General features: G+C 37.6%; 1 protein-coding gene across 3 annotated transcripts in view; it reads left to right on the top strand.

Annotated features, from left to right (window-relative positions):
- Nucleotides 1–3,971: 3,971 nt before the first annotated feature.
- The window catches only part of fid (class I SAM-dependent methyltransferase fire dancer), a 48,224-nt gene continuing 37,630 nt past the window's right edge, over nt 3,972–14,565 (top strand). The window contains exons 1-2 of one of the 3 annotated variants that reach the window (XM_074098535.1): nt 3,972–4,140; nt 5,786–5,961. The gene's annotated coding sequence lies outside the window, so the exon portion shown is untranslated. The other 2 variants (XM_074098536.1, XM_074098537.1) reach the window with 2 other exon arrangements.

Below are 14,565 nucleotides of genomic sequence, written 5' to 3' on the forward strand. Positions count from 1 at the left end.
CTTGAACCCGCGGTTTTAACCAAGTCATCCGTCCATCTTGTTGGTGGACATCTCACGCTGCGCTTGCCGATCCGCGGTTCGATCTCCGGATCCGAGAATTGGTCGGCCCCAACGGCCATCCGTACTCCATGCTATGTGGCCTGCCCATTGCTACTTATTTATTTATTTATTATTTATCTTTGTGCGTCAAGGATGATAATGGCCCGCGGTGTGACGGTAAGTCATAAGTACTTTGATACTACGATTTACAAATACCTATTGTAAATACTTAAGCTGTTTTTAAGGAACCATTTAACCCCCTTTCCGCTTTTCGGGTATTTTTGTAACACCAGGTAAAAAAGTTGCGTATGGTAGCCATTCATTTCGCGGAGTTTTTTTTACTAATGTTTCATTTGACCATTTGCATTTATTCTGAAACTGTGAACTATTCCGGATTTATTTCAAGACCATTGTTACCTACAGGTTAGGTTAGGTTAGTTTTAGAAAAATCCTATAAATTGGGCCAAATGAAACATTTGTGAAACGAGTCATTTGTATCAAAATGTTTTGGTTAGACATTAAGCGGCAATTACACTCATCGTTCACCTAATGCGGTCGCCGAATTTGTTTCATACTACTTCGGCGAACGACCGTCGCCTTTACATTAGTATGTCCGTCTACTGCGACGGCCATATTAAAGCGGCAATTACACTGCATCGTTCACCTAATGCCGTCGCCGATTTGTTTCACACTACTTCAGCGAACGAACGTCGTCTTTACATTAGTCTGCAAGGCTACTACGAAACTCGAAACTCGAAGTTCGTATCGTACCGTCCCTCTCGCTGTCGTATTAAATAATAAAAGTGTCAGAGGGACCGCACAACACGAACTTCGAGTTTCGAGTTTCGTAGTAGACCTGCTGTCCGTCTACTGCGGCGGCCATATTAAGGTGACCATGAATGCCGTGTTCTTTACACTTTTGCGGTCGCTGCATGCAGCATGCGGCGAACGACTCAGTGTAATTGCCGCTTTAGTGACATGACAGACATTTTAGTGAACCGTATGCTTGGCCTAACCTCATCCTTCCTTCAGGCTTGAGTAGTTCTACGAGTGTCTCAACCATGTTGTGTTTATGCCTACGATACATTTACTTATTTCTTCAATATAAAATGCGACAGGAATCTGATAGCGGTTGAAACGTTCGTAGAACTACCCGCCTATCTCAGCAGTGTCCTGCGGTTACCGCAGTTTTTCCCAATGAGGACTATTGGACAACTAATAAATTTGAATGTGTCTAGGAACCCTAAAATCGATTGTTACCGCATAGGCGGTCTGGATGTCTGCCGGCGGTCTAGCCGGAGCGGCGCCGGAGCCGCCTGCGTCATTGCGTCGGAGATGCGGACTCAATGGTGCTCTGGGTTATGTCATGGCGTCGAAATTACTCTGAATTTAATGGGGGAAGATTTACGTCAATGGACATTGAAGCAGTGCAGACAACAGATAGAGATTTATCCAAGGTAAGCAATAGGCGACCTTATCGTTTCAGAGCGATCTCTTCCAGGTAACCATTACGTTAATTACGTACTAAGTTCAAGTTAAACTCACAACTGCATGTAGTACGCCCTGTGTCGTGCCCAGTTTTACAACAGATTGGACTTATCTGTTCCTGTTTCGTTCATTATCGCCATCATAATTATCAGCTCTAGGACGTCCACTGTTTGACATAGGCTTACCCATATGTGGGGGGGGGGGGGGTTGCCAATACTTGCTACGCAAAGCAGGTTGGCGAGCGCAGTATAGGATGTAAGGTTGCCAAGAAGACGCTGCTGCTCATCTTCTGGTATTATCCAGAATAAATTTAGTACGGTGGATACTTAGAGTGCAGCATTGACTTAGAAAGATGATATCAAAAGGGTAGGTAGCTGGTCAAACTGGATGCAAGTAGCACAGAACAGAGAGAAGTGGAGTCAAAGTCAAAATATCTTTATTCGATTTAAGACTATAACAAGCACTTATGAATGTCAAAAAAAATCTACCACCGGTTCGGAAAAACCTCTGTTGAGAAGAATCCGGCAAGAAACTCAACGAGGTATATACATATTTTAAACAGATTAACAATATTATTAAATGATATCTATACATCACAAGTATTTAACACAACTTTATTTTTAACACAGTAGGGTAGCTATTTGAAGGGATCGCTAATGCGGATCGGAATTATTTCCAAATACCCGAGTCCATGATATAATCAATAACTTTATAATACGCGTTAGATATTAATGTATTCTTGACAATAGAGACAGCTGAAGGAGACCTACACTTGTACGTATGGTAAGAAATGGTTAAGGGTTTACGCTAGCTGACGTGGTTTGCACGGAGTGGGTGGATGCCTATTGAAAAATAGTATGAGCACCGCTAACTGCACGCGTCGCGTGCGACGGATTTGAGCTGCACCCGCACCTGAAGTCGTGCGCCCGCGCAGTAGGGCGTAGGCCCTAAGAAGAGACATTAAATTTTACACGCGTATTTGTCATACAACGTAAATGAAGACCACAATGTATTTTTGGGAATTTAATGAAATCCGGGAATGTCAATTAAACTGTCAGATGCAATGGTTTGTGCAAGCGAAACCACGGGTAAAGGCTAGTCGGTCGATCAAATTATCAATTGATTGATTCAATTGTTACTTTGTGGGTCCATATCAATGAATTACATTATTTTAGTAAGATACTCTGGGACCAAGTTGCAATTGCCTTGACTTTGTCTTGAGTGACTACATGGACCCTGACAGGGTAAAGCAACAAACTTATCCTTTGCTTATTCTGGGACTGCATGCTAATATAAATATTTTTATTAGGTAAATCATCATCATCATCCCAGCCTATATACGTCCCACTGCTGGGCACAGGCCTCCTTTCAGAACAAGAGGGCTTGGGCCATAGTTCCCACGCGGGCCCAGTGCGGGTTGGGAACTTCACACGCACCATTGAATTGCTTTGCAGGTTTGTGCAGGTTTCCTCACGATGTTTTCCTTCACCGCAAAGCTCGTGGTAAATATCAATTTTAATTCCGCACATGAATTTCGAAAAACTCAGAGGTGCGAGCCGGGGTTTGAACCCACGACCCTCTGCTTGAGAGGCGATAGGTCAAACCACTAGGCCACCACGGCTTACGTTAAATATACGTTACGTCTTAGGTACATATTTTTTATTAAATAGTCATTTTAGTTGATTTATTAACATCATTGTTAAGGTAAACGTCTGATACTTGACATGTTAATGACCAATAGATATCACCCCAATATCTATTGGAGCAGTGACGAGCACTCGTACGTTTACCGTACTTATTTAGTTTTGTTACATCTATCGTCGAATTTTCGTCATAATGTAAAGAAAAAAATAAACATTTTTATTTTATTAACAAAATACACAACAATTAAAATGATAGAGCCTGTAACTTTAGACTCTAGCTGCCTTTGTAGCCGTCAAAACAAATTTATTAATACCCTAACATTACTGGTTTCGCAGAGCTGACAACAATCAAAACAAAACACTAAAACAGATCGCTATCTCATTGGGATCATAAATAAATGTTGACGATATTGTTATTGTCATCTAATTTGTGAAGAAAAACAATCCTATTTATAGCGTAGCGATCTACGCCGTAGACGCTCGTAGACGCTCTACGCCGCTACGCTGTTAAAATAAGACGAGTTTTTACGAACCCCCCGATATACTGTGAAGCTTTATCCAAGCCTATCCACCATTCCTTCATTTAAAGATACTCCACAAGAAAATTTACAGCTGTTAGAAGAGATACAGTTACTTGATTTGAATTCCTATGTAATGCTTTTTCATTGTAAGTTCCAAACAGTATTAAACATAGCTTACTCATACATGCGCGTAGGTGTTTTGGCGGGTAGTCACCGCGCATGCGCGGCCGTGGCTCTCCGCAGTCCTGCCACCATTCTTTAGTTTCAGACGATCCCCCGCGCTATACTGTCATGTCTCCGCGCTCAACCAAACGACACTACGGTCAACAAAAACCGTGCTGAATACTGAAAATCGACTCGGAAAAGCATTAAAAACGTACTAACACAGTATTTAGGATACAAAAGTGTTGTTATACTAAGTGTTAAAGCGTGTTGAGGAGCGTAAAACGGTAAACAAGCCGTCGCTGTGCTGTAGCGATTTTTGTGAATGAACATAAGATGGTGGATGCTTGTGAGAGTGATGTCGTGTTCAGGTTTCGTTTTGTGGTTTCTTTGCTGTTTTCCTTTGGTTTGATGATGTCAAGTGATGATCTGGTGTCGAAGGTGGGGTTGGTTTGAGTGTGTGCGTGCCGATCGAAATGGATGAATGGCGCTGACGTGGGCTAGTCGCTAATGTATGTTTGATAACGTTCTGCACTATCTAAGTAATAATATTAACTCCTGACCACTCCTCCGCTATTATTTTTAGAGCTTTGAGAACTACGGGACTTTAGTTCCCGGATTGCATTCGAAGTAAGGTTTCTAAGGAGGTTTATTGATGTTACTACGGCTTGAAGTTAGTGGAGGACGGATCTATAAGAAGCCTCAGAGCTATGTTTATTTGTGGATAATCCATTTTTAGAATGCTTCAGCGTTGTCACTTTCACAGATAAAACCTTACTTGGAAACGATAATCAATGAAGGCGCCAATTTTCAGGTGATTGTAAAGCGTTGCAAAGCTAAAGCACGGTATTGATGGAAAATACATCAATGAATATTATTTGAAAGTGTGTGTGTCTGGAATTAGAGGAAAATTCCTCGTGTCTTTCCGTAATATTTCACAATATGTTTCTCGTATCTATGATTAACTGTTTTGTTTTAGTTATGGTCCGTTAGGGTCTTAGGGTGTACTTAATTAACAATCAAGATGGTATTTTTTTATAAGTATTACAAAGATTATAATAAAGACAAAGATCCAGTTAAGTATCTACTTACCTACCAAATTTCATCCAAGCGTTCTATCCAGCTGTTTTGGTGTGAGATTGTAACAAACACGGTGACTCATGTAAAGGAAAAAGGTTGCCTGTTTCAACAATATCAATCATCAATCAATTAAATTATAAAATTTGACTGAGTTTAATAATCGAAAAATAATTTTATATTTGATAATTATGACAGTCAGCATGAACACAATGAATGAATGAATGAATGAATGAATGAAAGTAAGCATCCGAATGATTTATTAACTACACCTATCTATTGCCCGCGACTTCATCTGCGAGGAATCTCTTTGTAGCGATTTTTCAGAATTAACTAATAATTATCCTATTTCATCCATCTTAGGCTATCAAACTATCTCGATACCCATCACGATCGTCTAAGTATTTTAAGCGCGAAAGCACAAAAGCAATCAAATAGACGGATATGCTCACATTCACATTTGTAATAGATTAATATCGATAGGTGTTGGGTAATTACATAACATCTATTCTGATCATAAAAAAAATACTTCTTACAATTAGTTTTATGACAGGCAGCTTTGACACTAATTTACCTCATCCCAGGGGAATTTCTGTGGGTATTTGGCAACGGATTACTTAAATAAATAAATACATTATTAAACACCCAAGACTTGAGAACGAACATTAATATTTTTTATATAAATATCTGGGGATCGAATCCGGGACCTCAAGTTTCGTAGTGACGTTCTGTAACCACTGTGCTATCCGATCATCAATTTCATCATGAATGAATGAATGAGTGAACTTATACACAATAATTTATACATACTTATCACGTTTTGAGGTGACTTAGCAATATTTTTCTCGTTTATAGATAAACAAGAAGATCGTCTCCAATTTGAGTGTAGTGCAGAACAATGTACTTTAAAAAGTTAGTCTATGGTTAGGCTGAGGACGCGGGATCTAGGAGAATGCGCGGGAGTGGCGCGCGCGGCCCGCTATGACTGGCCCGCGAACCGGCCGGCACGCTGACTGCACAATATGACACAGGTTAGTGGAACCTGGCTTGTGAGCGGTGGTTTAAAACCTTTATTGGCAAACGAATAAGAACAAATGAGAAAATCGTAAGAATCACGTTAAAACACACACACACACACACACACCATTCACTTCGTTCCTTCGTACGTCATCATCTTTTATAACTTCTCATTTGTTCTTCACTCAATCTCGATACCCATTCTTCGTTCAAATTCAAACGTACATCACCTCGTCACGTTTCATTCCACTTATACAACATAGTTCAAAGGTTGAAGTCCCCAAGGGCGGTCCGCATCGCTCGAAGAACAGATAACCGTTGGGGGAGAAAAGTCCTCGAGTGGCGACCACAAACCGGAAGACGAAGCGTTGGCAGGCCTCCCATTAGATGGACTGATGATGATGAAGAAGTTTGACAAACGTGAGGAGAATTCTGTGTCTGGATTCTGATGAGAAACCTTAAGAGGGATGTCAGACCAAGCTAACCCAACTATCAGCTGGAATACTCCAGCCAAGTTAAGGAAAACGTTAACACCGGGTTAACGGAAGAAAGGCATTTATTTAAGTAGCAAATATTACCGACGAAAGGATAATCATCATCATCATCTATATATGACCCACTGCAGGACACATGCCTCTTCTCAGGGGTGGTGTAGGTTCCCTCTCGATTTTTTCCTTCATCGTAAAGCTCGTGGTAATTTTCGAATCTAATTTCGCACATAAATTCCAAAAAACTCAGAGATCCTAGTCCAGGCTCGAATCCACGACCATCTGCTTGAGGCAAGTCAAACTACTAGGTCACCACGGATTCCAGGAATTCCAGGGAAGGATGATGAATTTAAGACAGTTTTTAGACAACGACAGTCCCAATTAAAACCATCCCTTAAACTTATGTGAAACAAACAAGCTTATTATAGACGACCTTGGCTCCCCTGCAGTCCCTCACCGACTAACGGTTGGTGATGCGCGATGTCGCAAGCTAGCCTCATTGACTTGTATAAATCCATATAATTTGCTTAAACCCTCGACCTTGTGCGAATAATTGATTGGTTGCTAATTTGACATTCTGTTGCTGTCAATGAGGGTTTTTGGTGTTATTATTCGGATCAGTATTGACGAAAAAACAACCTTTTTGACTGATATCTATCAAGTTAATTTTATTTCTAAAAGGAGTGGAATGAACGAAATTTATGCCAATAAGCATAATTACTAGACAATTAGTCATTTCAGTGGATTGTATTTTAAAAGATTGGTACCTAAAAATTGTACGAGATGGCACTAAGATGGTTTTTATTTTTCTTTATTTTTCTAACAGTTCAATTGGAGAGTAAAACTTTCCAGAATCTTCATTTAAAGTAATAGCATGTAATTACTGTCCTGGATATTATAATACAGAGTAGAATATGGGTTACCAAAATGACCTGAAATATGATTGGTTATTTGGAGTATTTTTATATTTTTTATTTAAACTCCAAATTTGTGACTTTTACGGTCATCCCATAAAACCATATCGAAAATACAAACTGAGTCTGGGTGAGTGGTTAATTCCGAAAGAATGTAACGTCTCTCGATGAGAGCGAAACATAGACGTCGCTAGTGCTGCTGCTTGCAACCTGTAACCTGAGATATGTGTGCATAGGAGAAATTCGTGTCTGTACTCCTGTCCAGTGGTAGTGTAGGGGTATGGCACACAGCACGGAATGCTGAGGACCTGGGTTCGATTCCCAGCGCTGGTCTCTTTTTCTGGTTTTTCTGTGCGTCCATGTCTCAGTTTGTATTTTCGACCTGAAATATATTTTTTTTATTTAATAATATTAGCATAGGTGCTTCCGTGTACCTACTCGTTTAATCTATTTTTGCATCTTTGACTTAAAGCAAACACTTGTTATTTTACTACCTGTTTCCGAATTTAGCAAATATATCCAATGTAATTTTTATCGCTAAACAGTAACTCCTACATAAAGCATGGTTAAAGCATTGTTTAATATAGGATGCTATACTGGCGCCCAAAAATGGGACTAATTTTACAGCGTGGTTTTAAAAACTCCATTTAACTAGTGTCAACTGAAACTCTTATGGCATAACTTACCCAAAATATTTAATAATGATTTAGCGAAATATAAATATGTAATCTCATTGGAAAAATATGCAAATGTCAACATTTTTACTTTTTAATTATTTCACAGCTAGTTTTAGCTTGTAAAATATTTTCCATTCTTTCTTTAAAATTCTCGTTCAATAATACAATACAATGAAGTGACCCTTTATTGAACATCATATAGCAAGCAATAGACAGTTACATAAAGAAAGCATCAAAAAGTAAGCAATTAACGGCCCTCTCTTCTGTCTCTCCGTTTTTTTTGCACTTATACATAAATCCTTTCGTACCGCCAATCTTTCAACCAATACCAACTACTCCTCTATACACCTCCATCTTTCAAATAGCCATTAGGCCTATTTCTGTGTTATGCGTCACAAATATTTATTGCTAGCCGGACAATAGCCTTATTGGGCCCATTGTGCGACACACGACCTAAGTCAATGACAATCAAATGTCACGTGTCAAATTATTCTTGCGGGGTGGATGAGGTGGTTTTAGGATTCAATTTGTAGCATTCGAACATGGCGGATGTAGACAATATCTAATTTTGCTATTTCTGTTTCTTTAGCTAGTTGAAGTATAATTTTGATAGTGTTTATGCGGCGATTAACCTTAACAGTGAACAGTGATCACAAAATTCTATATTGTTCTCGTGTCTGACATTTTTTAATGCGCAAGTTGTCTCCACGTGGGTGGTTTCTGGAATTTTGCTATCAAGTTGCAAAAAATACAATCACCAAAGTCCCTCTCAAAGAGTTTACCTTGACACTGGCGAAATTGTCCTATTAATTAGGTCAGAAAAGCCATATTTTAAAAGAGAAGAAGAAGAAGCGGTGGTTTTATTTATACGGACGAATATAACAAAGGGAATTTGAACAGGAAACCAAAAATAATATGAGTGTGTTTTCCTGCAATATTTAGGCGGCAACTTTCGTAGCCTGTGCAATCTTTATTTAAGATTTTTTTTATGTGGAATTGTGGAGTCAAAGTTCATGTTAAAGAACTAAGCTAACTAAGAAAATGCTTTACCAGATTTGTTGATTATCCTTATTTAATATTATAATCGCAAGAGTTTGTGATGTTGCGTGAAGTAGGTACTTGTTATTCTACGCAAAAACTACTGAATTCTGAACTGAAAATTAAGTTTGACTCAGCATTATGTACCATCAGCCAAAGAAGTGGTCTATCAATTTTTAAACAAGTTCCTATCAATTGAATATGTCGCTAAAGTTGAACTTTCAAGTTGACAGACACGTCTATTGTCATTATTGTTTTATGACATGCAAACTATTATCAACTTTAGGGTGGTAGACCACATATTTGGCTGATGGTGTACGTACTACAGCGCCAGTCCAGTCCTTTGCGAACATGTCCAAATAATCTCGCCATCTTCTCATATGTTAAAAACTAAGTAAGTACATTTTAACTGAACATCTGCTTACCCAAGACTAAATTGATATGCAGATATTCAAAAAGAATTCAACATCTGTTCACCATTAGCCATTCGCCAACCCGGTCTGCTGCATCGAACGAATCTGTTGCAACAAAGAACACGATAAGCAAAGTATACGAGCCGCTTTAGAAACTACAACAGAGCTCGATTAAGGCGGACAATGGCGTACAGTTTACCATACGTCTATTCAAAACTTGTTTGTTGTCTACCCCATAAACCTGAGTGAACTCCTGTTTACACAACCAGTGCCGTGGTAAAGTAGCCTTAGGACGCATCTATTAGTGCAGCGGGTATTAGTGTTCTTTCAAAGAGAATAATACTATGTTTTGAACTAGCACTTCCGCAGAAATATGCACCACGTTACAGGACATTACCTCAACTTTTCGATCATTTACACTGAGACCGCGAGTAGACCAAAGATATTGTTGTCGTTAAGCCACACCGGTTTTTCGATTTGATATCATTCTAGACGCACTGGTCTTAGTAAGCGGAGATTAGAATGAGGCTTCTGAATAATTCTGTATTCTAATTCTATGAGAATCTTGGTTACGGTAAATTTGCATACGAGGTTAACGTTGATAGAAGTTGTTAAAATTCAATTATAATATCTTTGAAGTTAAGTAAAATGCAAAAAAAAGCTTTTCAGTGTGTAAAGGCAAAAAATATTGTGAGGCCAGAAAATTATGATCTCAAACATAGACGCTCAAAGTACGTAACCTTTCTGGCTAAGATTCTAACGTATTTTTAATACACATTAACCTTAGGATAACATGAGCTGCTCTCTAAAAGCACGTCGTGTTTACTTTGGCATCGATATCATGACGTACGGTGCCCGACCTTTCCATACGGTTGGGACGCCTGGCCTGACGTCAAACATAATGACTCTTCAACAGTTACTAATTGTCCTGACCCCCTTTTATGGAAAAATGTATGTTTAGTCACTTTTCTTGTGAAGTATCAACCTCTGGCCTCGATTGCGAGGACGGCAGATAATTTGGACGTATTTTATTTTTGTTACAGGCACCGATTCGTCGTGTATAACTTCATGTAACGTCGTGTTGTATATTTTTAAATTTAATTTTACTCAGAGGCCGATAAATCTATTCATTGGTGCCCAAAATGTGATGGAAAGGCCTACAAATAATATAATTATTTTAATTTTGCGCAACTAAATTTATATAACTGCTCAAATTTTGTATCTAAATCTAGAATTTTTCTCATTGGCGCCCATAATGGTACTCAATCGACTCAAAAAATTAAACATTGTATTGCTTTGCGTAACTTGATTCATATCGGCGCTCTTATGGCGCATAATAAACTAATTACAAGTGGTACGTTTTAGGATAAGTTCCCGAAAAATAAATGCAGTAACTGCTTCATTCATTTTCTCAGAAAAACTGTTCGTTTGTGTTGCAAATACAGCTTTTACCGACACGAGGTATAAATTCCAAGTTGGCATTGGTAAAAACTAGTAAGTGTAGGGTAGTAAATTAGCAAGTGCAGTTAAGTAGCGGGTCGTAAGTCGGTTCGTAATTGGGGCGATCATTGGGCGCAGCGCCAACCGCGTGCGCACCGCCTGGCCCGTTCTACGGAACTGCAAAAACTTACGTTTTAAAATGTAAAGTGGCAACTTTTAAATTGTTTGCTTGCCATTATGAGGCCTAAAGGATTTGTTTCCAGTGCTCTATGTCTTACAGTCTCGCCATCACGAATATTATACCGAATCATGTATGTAATAAAATCAATTAGTAATATTTTAGAAGTTGGTTTGTCAAGTTTGACTGAACATCCGATAAAAGTTTTTGATCGAAATGTATACATGAATAAATATAAAACATGTATAAAAGAAAATACATGATGACAGATACCAACCACATACGCATTTTTCATTCTCAATTGAAAAATCCCGAAGAACTTCAACGTTCGAGTGAAACTTTAATCGTCCCCCTTAACCCTACAGCATTAATACCCCGTATTATTTACATAACACGGTGTGCCGTGTAGTAACTGTTATTTCTTAGGGAAACACAAGTAGTCGATTGACTGCACGTCAATCTAAATTGTTATATCTATAGTTTATAGCTACAAAATACATTCACATGTTCGTAATAGTTCATTTTGAAGACTGGGGAAAATTACATAAATTAATTCGGATAAAATCAAGCTCCAAACAAAGAAAGGCAGATGACGAGTAAGTAGATTGGTGTTTTTATCTGTAAAAAAACCTTGCCCATGTGATATGTAATTCTAAGATTGTTTTGATAAATGTAATTTAATTTGATTTAATGTGATATTGTTTTTGTTTTATTTTATTTTATTTATTTGATGTTATAATTTATAATAATTTAATACTGAGAATTCTAAGAAATTCACAGCGAAAATGTATGTCAAGACAACTCTCACTAATTGTGCAGAAGCAAATAAAAACTTTAAAGGCCACAGGGACTTTAGGGTAATTCATTATGCGGTAACAATTAACTGATCATTAACCGACTCCCTAAAGACAGCGGTTAATATAAAGCATCCGTCTTTTTCCAGCTTGTTAGTCAGAAAAGGATACAACTACAACATACTAGCTCCAGGGTTTGTTAAATATACGTACAGTGTCACTACAAATATAAACAATATGAACAAAACATATCTTGTATTAATTTACGTGTCGGTTTCATAGAATAAATTTAGTTACAAAATTCCAAAAAATATTATAAATGAAACGGATACAAAATTCAGATCTATTGTCAAGAAGACATTAATATCTAAGGCGTATTATAAAGTTAATGATTATATCATGGACAGGGATATTTGGAATTAATTTCGATCCGCATTAACGATCCCTTCAAATAGCGAACCTACTGTGTTAAAAATAAAGTTGTGTTAAATACTTGTGATGTATACATATCATTTAATAATATTGTAAATCTGTTTAAAAAAATATATACCTCGTTGAGTTTCTTGCCGGATTCTTCTCAACAGAGGTTTTTCCGAACCGGTGGTAGTTTTTTTTTGACATTCATAAGTGCTTGTTATAGCCTAAATTGAATAATTTTTCTAATACATATTTATGTTTCTTGAGGTAAGTTATCTTTCGAGTTTTATTATATACATATCTCTACCTGTACTGAAATTAATTATGAATCACATTGTAGTATCACATTTGTTTTACTAATTTGGATGGTTTTACTAAAGTTATTTCAACTACCCTGTTGTCGCATTGGACTAAAATTTGACAGGCATGTACCTACCTACAGTCGAGGAAACTGCATCGCGTACCAGGGTAGGACCATTTCATAATCAATTTCGGCGTAATTTCTTTGGCAGATGTACTCGCATATAATTTCAATACGATATCAGTAGTAGAAAGGTTTCGGACGCGACTCAGTTTCTTTGACTGTATATGTAATATTAAAAACCCAAAAATATCAGCAGTATAAATGCGTGTCATGAAAACATTTTTTTTGACAAAACCTTATTAGTTTCTATATTCGGTTTGCTTATGGTTCCAATCCAGCCACATGTGAACAGATTCAATAAGGCGACAAGCGATATCGCAGTGTATCGCACTCGCTCCAACATTCGCTGCCAAATGCGACGCCGATCGCCATAGTTTGTATCAAGGTGCCGGAGACAACTTTCAAGCGGTTAACATCTCAATTTATATGAATAATAAATAAATTTTTATTATCACATAAATTTTGAAATTATATTTATAATATAAATATTTTGTTAGATGTCTTAAATCAATGAATTGGTTAATATTATAAACCGATAATTTCAAGACCCAACTACCTATGATAAAAACACATTAAATTTGTGATTATAAAATTATATTTTTATTTGCTTTATAATAAATAAATTTTGTCAATTGAGATGTCTAATAATTGACGGCTCAGCTTGCTGTTGCCACACACAATCCTACAAAAGGTATGTCCTTTTATTGGTAGTATCAAATACACCGTTTTCCTATTTATTCAGTCATCTTCTGTTTAGCATTACATTAAAAACTAGTTAGATCTACCATAGCTCTATAATTCTCAATTATTTCTAGCGAACCGCTTGTCGCTTCTTACTTGCACTACCGCGTTTATTATTTTGGAACTTTGACAACTTGCAGTTGTTGTCGACGACAAATGACCCTTGACACAAGATATTAGATTACGGTACATTATAGCGACACTGACAACGAAGCAAGTTAATAAAACAACTGTCAGGTCTAACTGACTGACAGTCAACGCTTAAGTAGGATAAACCACTGTAAACGGCCACTTTAGTATCTTAGGAGTTTTTCACCGTATGGACGAAGCAGCAGGCATATGTAAAAAGGTACTTTTGGATAAGATATAGATAACAGCTATATTAGCTTTGAGTCTAACACTTAATTTACACTTGAACATGGTGTTTAGTGTGCTTCCAAACAGAATTGCTGAATCTACACTCAAGAGCAATTAGTTGACAGTGTTAACACCACCAATCTGTTGAGGTACTTTTACGAGCTGTCAAAACTTCTATAGATTTTGTATGGAAATGGCGGAAGCATCTAAATCTAAAAATCTAATTTTGCAGTTAATTGAAAATTTATCTGATTATCAGGGCTAAAATAATTTTTTTTTTACTAGTAGCGATTTGGTCTTATGGTGTGAACCACTCTATTAATAGAAGGCATATTCTAAGCAATATCAACTTATCCCCGCAACTTTGTTCCCGTGGTGGACTAAATATAATAAAAGAGTAAACAAGATAGTTCCTTACCCATTACAATTTAGGAAAATGTATTCTTGTTCTTCTACCTCTACAATCATCATCATCATCATCATCAGCCGGAAGACGTCCACTGCTGGACAAGGCCTCCCCCTTAGAACGCCACAATGAACGACTACTCGCCACTTGCATCCACCGGTTTCCCGCCACTCTCACGATGTCGTCAGTCCACCTGGTGGGAGGCCTGCCAACGCTTCGTCTCGCACTTCTACAATACTCAATGTGAATTTATAGAGAGACAACAGCTTTAAACTTGTAAATAAAGTAAAAAGATATTATATGAATCCAAATAAGACCAAGTTACTAAAAA

The sequence above is a fragment of the Choristoneura fumiferana genome, chromosome 15 (genome assembly GCF_025370935.1).
Source record: "Choristoneura fumiferana chromosome 15, NRCan_CFum_1, whole genome shotgun sequence".
NCBI lineage: Eukaryota > Metazoa > Arthropoda > Insecta > Lepidoptera > Tortricidae > Choristoneura > Choristoneura fumiferana.